This window comes from Saimiri boliviensis, chromosome 7 (genome assembly GCF_048565385.1).
Source record: "Saimiri boliviensis isolate mSaiBol1 chromosome 7, mSaiBol1.pri, whole genome shotgun sequence".
Taxonomy (NCBI): domain Eukaryota; kingdom Metazoa; phylum Chordata; class Mammalia; order Primates; family Cebidae; genus Saimiri; species Saimiri boliviensis.
Genome location: NC_133455.1, coordinates 113,663,947 through 113,671,874, shown reverse-complemented (window position 1 = coordinate 113,671,874; position 7,928 = coordinate 113,663,947). Strand labels below are relative to the sequence as shown.

Genomic DNA, 7,928 nt, shown 5'->3' with positions numbered 1-7,928 from the left:
AAGTTAAGATTAAAAGGCTGAACACTGACACACTGTTGGTGAGACTGTAAATGAGGGCAGCCATTATTGTAAAGAGTCTGGAGGTTTCTTTAAAAATTAAAAACAGAACTACCATATGATCCAGCAATCCCATTACTGGATTAAAATGAAACAAAATCAGGATGTTGAAGAGACATCTGGCTGGGCATGGTGGCTCATGCCTGTAATCCCAGCACTTTGGGAGGCTGAGGTGGGCAGATCATGAGGTCAGGAGATCAAGACCACCCTGGCCAACATGATGAAATCCCTTCTCTACTAAAAATACAAAAATTTGCTAGGTGTGGTAGCATGTGCCTGTAATCCCAGCTACTTGGGAGGCTGAGATAGGAGAATAGCTTGAACTCAGAAGGTGGAGGTTGCAGTGAGCCAAGATTGCACCACTGCACTCCAGCCTGGTGACAGAGCGAGACACCATCTCCAAAAAAAAAAAAAAAAAGAAGAAAGAAAGAAAAAGAAGAGATACATGGACTCTCATGTTTATTACAGCACTATTTACAATAGTCAAGCTATGGCATTAATCTACATGTCCATCAATGGATGAATGGTTGAAGAAAATGTGGCGTACATATACAATGGAGTACTATCCAGCCATAAAAAGAAAGAAATCCTGTCATTTGTGACCACCTGGATGAACCTGAAGGACATCATCTGAAATGAAATAAGCCAGGTATAGAAGGAAAAATACTTCATGATCTCAGTCATGGGAAAGCTAAAATAAAAAGTTGACATCATAGAAGAAGAAAGTAGCATAGTGGTTACCAGAGACTGGGGAAGGGAACAAAGAAGGAAGGAGGAAGAGGAGAAATTGGTCAATGGGGCCAAAATGACAGTCAGGAGAAATAAGTTCTCGTGTTCTATTATACAGTAGGGTAACTATGGTCAACAGTAAAGTATTGCATATTACAGAATAGGTAGAAGAGAGGTTTTTGAATGTTTTCAACATGAAAAAGTGATAAATAATGAATGAGGTGATGGGTATTTGAACTACCCTAATTAGATCACTATACTAGATATATATAAACATCAAACTGTACCTTGTAAATATTTACCATCACAATGTGCTAGTTAAAAAAAGAAATTTTCAAAAAAACTTAAAAGTTGACCATATATTAAAGGAAAGAGATACAGTTTATATTTTAAAAACCTTAGAGATTATTTCATAATTAGTTCTATAATATTAACTCTAATTTAGCTTATTTAGTTCAGCATTTGTAAATATTTTTCTTTATTAACATATACAAATCATGCCAACACAAAAACATAAAAGCCATTTGCTGAAAGCTTAATATATAAAAATACACGTTTAGTACACATATATATATATATTCATTCTCTCTCTAAACATTACACTGAAAAAAAGAAAAAAAAAAAAAAAGAAAGAGTGAGAAGAAAAAATAAGTTAAACTTACTAAGTGCCTAACTAAAATTTCAGTAAAAAAACTACCAAAAGCTCATGCTACATAGTTGTATGTATGTTAAAAACTACAACTTGGTACCTGAAATCCCAGCAACAATTCATGGTACTGAGAGAAAGCTGAGGTTCAATGAACCTTTTTTAATGAAAGTAGATGCCTACTATGTGCAAGGTACTTCTTAGGAAATGTTCAGATGAATATGGTTCAGATGAACCAATGAGAGTATCGTTCAGACAAACCAGTGAGAAGGATAACCCAGGGACAGAACACGAGAAGTGCTCTGTAATAAAGGGGAAGATGTTGCATCCCTTGTGTTGCAGGACCAGGGAAGACAAACCGGCTAAAGCAGGATTTGAATGACAGATGGAATTTCACAAGCAGAGAACTACGGGGCGCTGAAGGAAGGCCATGATGGGCTGATGTTAGAGGGTGAGCAGCAGTCTCTGCATGGTCAAAATCAGGGTTTATTTAAATACTATTTTTTTAAAATGACCAATATGGTAGTATTCTGCTTGGCAGAGATTAGGTGGAGTAGGTAGAGAAACCTACACAGCTTGGATGGGTGATGACAGCTTGGATGATAGAAGCTTCCTGTTTGGTGCGTTGGTATTTTAAGAGAATCCTCAGAATATCGTCCCTCTCCTACACTCAGGCAAAACTCCACGCTTCCTTCAATCAGGCAGAACACCACCAGGCAGCAGTGGGTGCTCAAGCCCACTCAGAGGGCTCACTCCTCTAAGATCCACCAAAAACAGGTTGGACTTACTGAGTAGCAATCATGATCTGACCCATTTAAACAACATGGTGAGGGTAATAAAATTACAGGAAAACATTATCCCTGAAGAGGAGGGAGAAAGAAGATTTAACTTTTTGATTTTTTGGAATTCTTGAGATCTAGACTTAGAACTACATTGGCAACAACAGAGAATTAAAAAGGAGTGCTAAAGATGAAGAAAGAGATCTTGGTGAAAGTTATTGTCATCTGTCTCTGGGTATCGTATGTTAACGGAAACCTGATTTCCCATTAAAACTATACTAGACTTGTAAGAACCTGGCATTACAGAAGAATCAAGTCAAACCCCATGAATAATCTGCATAAAATACCTGCCATAAACAATTACAGAATCTACGGAATCCATTCCAATTTGAAGACTGTGATTCAAAATAGATTGTTTTAGTCTTGAGATAGTCAGGAAAACATACGAAAGAGAACAGTGATACCGTCAATACTGTGGATGTATACCTTTCAGTTTCACCAAATGGCTGGTTTCTTCCCCACTTCCAATACATTCATAATACAAGCTAAGTACCTATTCACTTACTGTGTATAGCTGTGCTGACTGGTATGTCAGCCACTAGCCACATATGGCTATTGATGACTTGACATGTAGTAAGTCTGAATTGAGATGCTCTAAATGAGGTATAGGTACGAGTTTCCAAAACTTGGCACAAAAAAAAAAATGTTTGAATAATTTTTGAAAAAACTGATGACACATTGAGATGATAATCTTTGGATACAGTGTATTAAATATGTTGTTTAAAAAACTAATTTCACCTTTAAAAACTTACCTTGGCTACTTTGGGAACCAGAAATATTAAAATTAATATGTGGATCACATTATATTTCTATTGGACAGTGCTGGTCTATAGCCTCAGCTTTCCTTACATCCCTAGATATATGACAATTTAAAACTTTCAAACAAATGGAGACCCAGAAATTTTTAACTAAAATCCATCCTAGAAATCTCTCTTGTAATGTTCTAAGCTTAAAGATGAGAAAAAAATACAGGCCAGAGACATTTTTTTTTTCTAACTTGAAACTTAAAAATATGTATGCTAATAGTGTGAATCATTATAGCTCACTCATAATCTGAAATAGATGACAATGCCCCACCTATTGTTCCAGTTTCAGGCTTACTCAGTGTTAATTCCCTTCTAAACTTGCCATTTTCTGCTCCATGAAGACAGCAACAGAACAATATGCAAAGCAAAATGGGTTGACGCTTGGGCTAATTGGCCCTGTCTTAGCTCTGCTATAGAGAGCAGAAAATATCCCATGTCTACACACAGAACCTTACATAATTATTTAGTGTCACAGCTAACATGAGATCCTATATCCCTTATCCAAATTTGTTTAATCTTCTCACTATACGTCTCTGTTTTTCCCTGAAAAAATAGGGCAAGAAGGGGTTGCTTTGGACAAAAGTCTCTAGGTTTTGGACTGACAGAGGGTAATGGCTGATCTACATAGAATCATCATGTCTCTTTCTACACCTGACTCTTAAATGTTGCAAACACTATTTAAACATTATACTTTCACTTTCAACAAATAATTGTCAATTTCTTCTCATACCTATTTTTCAAAGTCTTACGAGCAGGTGTTACTGCTATTTATGATCAGCACAGCAGCCTACTGGGAGAAGCTATTCAGAGAAAAGTAAAATAGAATGTTTTTCCCTTAACATTTGATGAGAATAATATTTCCAGGCAAATATGGCAATTGTACCAACATTTCATAGAAGCACAAAATCTAACATCTGAAAAGAATCTTTTGTTGCTAGAACAAAAGAAATGTGTCAAGCTTACTATTTATTGTTGTGATATTTAAAAGACAGGATTTTTCAAACTTTTAGACATAGTTATGGAAAGAACTAGAATATTAAAAGGGAGAAGAGGAAAAAAACAGTAAAATAAAGGATAGCACATATGTACTAAAACAGAAATATTTTAACTAGATTTTTTAAGTAGTAGAAACAGATTATTTTATCTAATCACTATAGCTCCTTGTTCTAATGTTAACGTAAGTTTATAATGAAGGGATGACCAGTCAGCCACAATTATACAAGCATAAAAATCTACAACTATTTTAGACATTGTGGGCAATTTAAGTACTACACATCTCTCCCTTGATATAGCTCAGGAAGCTGCTAGTTTCAGCCACAGTACAATAAATGCTAATTGGAATATGCTTTATATAATGTCATAATAAAAGCTTTTAAGAATTTTTTTTGTGATAGTCTATTCTACAATGAGTTTCAGAAAGCTTTGTCTACTTGAAGTTGAATAGGGTTTTCTAGGTGAAACTTTTTAAGTAAGTAAGACTTTCCTAAAAACTAGCATTGAAGTCTTTTGATACCTTTCCAGACTTCTTAGAGACCCATAATTACCTTCTTCTTTATCTTTCTTTTTCCTCCTTTTCCTTCCATACACTAAATATAAAAGTGAACAAGAAGTTAAGTGGAGAGGTATCTGGTTTGAAAATATTTTTGAATTATGAGTTGTTATCTCATAATTAAGGAACTTCAAATAGTGAAATTTTCAACAGAAAAAAAATAAAATGAAAAGAAGTATTATGGGAAAATGATAATGGTCATTTTGTAAACAGTTGGAAATTAATCCTGGGACACACCTTTTCTTAGATCTTTGTCAAATAAGCCATTTAATGTTTTCATGTGTCAATTTTACCATCTTTCCAAGAGCTGCTTATTCACTAAGGCACTGACACAGCAAAGCTCCACTGTGAACATGAACTAGCGATTGGTATAATCTTGACTGCCATGCAAAAATCACTTATTCTGATGTAAAGGATATCTTTCATATCCAGATATTGTCAGATGTACTGACAATAATCACCTGATTATTCATAAAAGTAAAAAAAAATCACTTACCTTCAATAGATAAGGCATTATTTCATGCTTGCAGCTAGCCAGGAAAATTTCAGATGATCAAACATTTCTTCTAGGGTTAATTATTATGACTTACTTCAAAGAAAAAGTGCTATGTAGGAGAGTAACAACAACCTATATAAGAATCTATTATCTAGAGTTTAGTTTGAAATTTTACTTAATATTTTATCTTACCTCTTGGAAAAAACAACATAATTACTAATGCTTTCTTTTAAGGTAAGTAGCAGGGTTCAGGATATTGTGTCACCTATTTCATAAGTTAAATTTGCCAAAAGAAAGTGTTATCACAGATCTTGATCCTTGTTTTTAACTAAGTATATTATGTTACAAAGTCATCAGTATTTCATAGCACTGAATTCCTTTCCTTTGACATAATCACCTAAGATTCATGAAGTATATCCTATTTGGCCACTTTTGTTAAAGCACTTTCTGCAAAGCAACTTTAATACCTGACACCATTTATTTCATGAGTATAAACAGTATAAATATATTTTTTCAAATTCTTTAAGAAGCTACTCTAAACACAGTTAAAAATATATGGATTTGATATCTGTAAAAGCAAGGGTATTCATATGTCACAATTTGTCTATGACAATCCTGGATAGAAACCTGTTGCCTAGTCTATATAGTCATGTTATCTTTATCAAAAATGCCGGGTTGGTTAGAAAATTATATGGCAACCCTAATAATAGCCAAAAATCAATGAGGACTCAAAGGTTTCAAAATTTCTGTTCTTTGTCCATCATTGACTCAAATATGCAGATTGAATTAAATACCCTCTTAAGACATTCATGTAATTATAAAATTCTGTGATTCTTTGTTCTAATCAAAGTGTAACTGAATCATTCAGATGAAACTGATGTAGAAAATGTGACTTAGTTTTCAGACTGAATTTGTAACAGTCTCTTAAAACTCATTGAAAAGGGAAGGTATATAACTTTATTTAACATAGGTTAGTATTTAAAATAAATACACATTTTAAAAATTTGTGAATCCTTAAAAGGATTTTTGCATTGCCTTAAAGTGGGATTCAAGATAAAAATCCCACGTTACCAAAATAAAGCCATGAAAGCAATTATTTGTAAGATTAGATGAACTCCTTTTTGGAATAAGAAATTAACAAAAGGAAAGAGATTCAAAAAGACAAAATGGTCTTGTGGAAAGAAAAGGTACAAGTCATTAATATTAATTTGTTAAAACTTGATACTTTGCGTAATAAATTAGCACAACTCTCAATACAGTATTAAGGAGAAATAGTAAAGTTGTACTTTTATGTAGTAAAACTCTACAGAAGGAATTACAATAAAACCTGTAGATTACATATTTATACGTGTACATATAACAGTTTTCATAAACATTTTCTATGTTTTCTGCATAGTTGTTCGAACTTTTTTTTTTGTAAAGAGTTGTTTCTACAATGCTGACTTTAAGTAATGATTTTGGAAAGTATCTATTTTCTTTACTGAAAAAATAGAGCTACTAAGCTATTTCCTTTACTGTCTCACCTTTAGGACTTATTATTTGAAGTACTTCCTAGACATTGCAATGCCAAAGTGGCTAAAATTTTAACTGTTTCTTAAACAGATCTAAAACTGGATGTCAAACCCTTCACAAATACAGTATGTATTAGGGTGTGTAACATACATATATATCCAACTTCCCACTTATAAAATATATATAAGTCAGTTATCTCTAGAACCATGCATAGATTATAAACCATATAATGCTCTGCTCACTGTTAATAAACTAAGTATTTTTGTAAGAAACAGGCCAATCACTTTTGGAAAATCTGTTCACAAAATACAGGTTATAGGAATTTGCTCTATGGATACTACATTAAGGCCAAATCTGCTAAGATACTGGTATGAATTTATTCATCTAATTTTTCACAGTGTGATAATAGCAAGTAGATATAAAATTGACCATCAAAATAGGAAATCATAAATAAGAAATCCACAATGCTTGAAAGTAGATACTTTTTAAAATGGTGCAATTCTCAAAACTTTCCTGCTTTTTCTTATGTGTTTCTATAACCAGACACATTTTATAAAATGAAATAAAATACACTTTTTTCTTTGAAAGTTAGGAATAAGCCACTCAGTCAAATCACAGATAGGAAGAAACATTAAATAAACATATTTCAATATCTATTCATAAGTGCCCAGGACAAAAACCTCATATTAACATATTATTCACATAAATATTGTTTGGGGGTTTAGAGAGAATATTGAATAAGGCAGGTCCAATTTAAAATCATTAGTGAATAAAGTCAGATATAGTTGAAACAAAGATTTTGAACTCAGACATATTGAATATTACAAACATAAGGTACTGTAATCATTTGACAGCTGATATTCAGTGGTAACCAGCAGCCCTGAAAAGCCAACTTAAAAGATATTTGAACTCGTGCGTGTGTGTGTCTATGTGCTTGTGTGTCCACATGTGTAAATAAAGTACTAACCTACTAGTTATCTCTTTTACTCTCAGCCTGTCAAAAAAAAACCTGTCAGCTGCAAAGGCGATAAGGGGGGCAGTTAAAAGAAGATACTGGAGCCTTAAGCTTCTTAATGTGCCAAGAATCAATCCCATGAAAGCAAACAACTTGAAAAGGGGTTATATGTATTTAGGAAATCTCTGAGGCTCCCTTCCTGCTCTGCTCGAGCTGGAGCGAGTGCTCAAGTTTTCTCACCCTAATGACCCCTGAAGCAGCCCGGAGGGATTGCAAAACAAGGCCGTTACACAAGGCAGCTTGCTAATTGAGAAGTTGATGGGGGGTAGAGAAATCCTG

General features: G+C 33.7%; 1 protein-coding gene across 8 annotated transcripts in view; it reads right to left on the bottom strand.

The window, feature by feature from the left end:
- LMO3 (LIM domain only 3) overlaps nt 1-7,928 on the bottom strand; it is a 61,032-nt gene that overhangs the window by 17,263 nt on the left and 35,841 nt on the right. The gene's annotated exons all lie outside the window — the stretch shown is intronic.